This window comes from Sinocyclocheilus grahami, unplaced genomic scaffold (genome assembly GCF_001515645.1).
Source record: "Sinocyclocheilus grahami isolate Dianchi unplaced genomic scaffold, SAMN03320097.WGS_v1.1 scaffold2516.1, whole genome shotgun sequence".
Lineage (NCBI taxonomy): Eukaryota > Metazoa > Chordata > Actinopteri > Cypriniformes > Cyprinidae > Sinocyclocheilus > Sinocyclocheilus grahami.
The window spans coordinates 10,044-11,330 of NW_015507695.1; positions in this window are offsets into that span (position 1 = coordinate 10,044).

Genomic DNA, 1,287 nt, shown 5'->3' on the forward strand with positions numbered 1-1,287 from the left:
GATTATTTAAAAGAAATAAGCTGTTTCAAGTCTGTTCAACATGATGCAATCGTGTTTGAATGCGAAACCTGATATAATGGTGTTAAATCAAAAGGAATTGTTTAAATAAAGTGAACAGCATTAACTTTTTTTTCTCAGTGAGCAGTGTTCTTTATCATTCCTGTAATAACACGACTCTTTAAAAGAGGATCAATTCTGTTGTACAATTAAGTGATGGAACATTCTGTGAAATTATGACCCTGATCGCTTTCAAGTGTGAGGATGGGGCATCCTCTGCATCCACCACAAACAGACTGTTTTAGCTAAAGAAAAAAAAAATATTTTTTTAGATGTTCAGCTAAATATATCCTCAACATTTATATAGTGTCTCATAATGTATTTGCTGTCCATCCTCAATCACTCAAATGTGTGTAATTATTAGGTTTAAAGACAAACTGTATGTCATTCCACTTCCAAACAATATTGAAAGAGACTAAAAACTGATTCCTGGGGAACTACTTCTGCAGCTTTATACAGATATCAATGCCAATTGTTGTTTTTCAGCTTTATTTCTCCATACAATTTATAATGATGTTATAATAATGCAATGATATAATATTAATGCAGAGTGAGTGAATTTCAGTTTTTGGCCATGCAATATAGACAGTGTTTAATTGACTACACTTTATAATGCATTTGTTTATTTATTTGTGTTATTACTTTCTGAAAACCCTGTATGTAAAAGGAATTGTTTAAATAAAGTGAACAGCATTACATTTTTTTTCTCAGTGAGCAGTTTTCTTTATCATTCCTGTAATAATCACTCAAATGTGTGCAATTATTAGGTTTAAAGACAAACTGTATGTCATTCCACTTCCAAACAATATTGAAAGAGACTAAAAACTGATTCCTGGGGAACTACTTCTGCAGCTTTATACAGATATCAATGCCAATTGTTGTTTTTCAGCTTTATTTCTCCATACAATTTATAATGATGTTATAATAATGCAATGATATAATATTAATGCAGAGTGAGTGAACTTCAGTTTTTGGCCATGCAATATAGACAGTGTTTAATTGACTACACTTTATAATGCATTTGTTTATTTATTTGTGTTATTACTTTCTGAAAACCCTGTATGTCTAATTAATGAAGTGAATTCCAAGCATGAAAAAGTACACTTAAAATTTACTCAAAAATGTGATTTAAAATATACTACAACTTCAGGTTATTTAATAATGTACTTTGAAAGTATGCTTTCAATGCATTGTTACAATGATCATTTTCAGCACACAGTTAAAAAATAT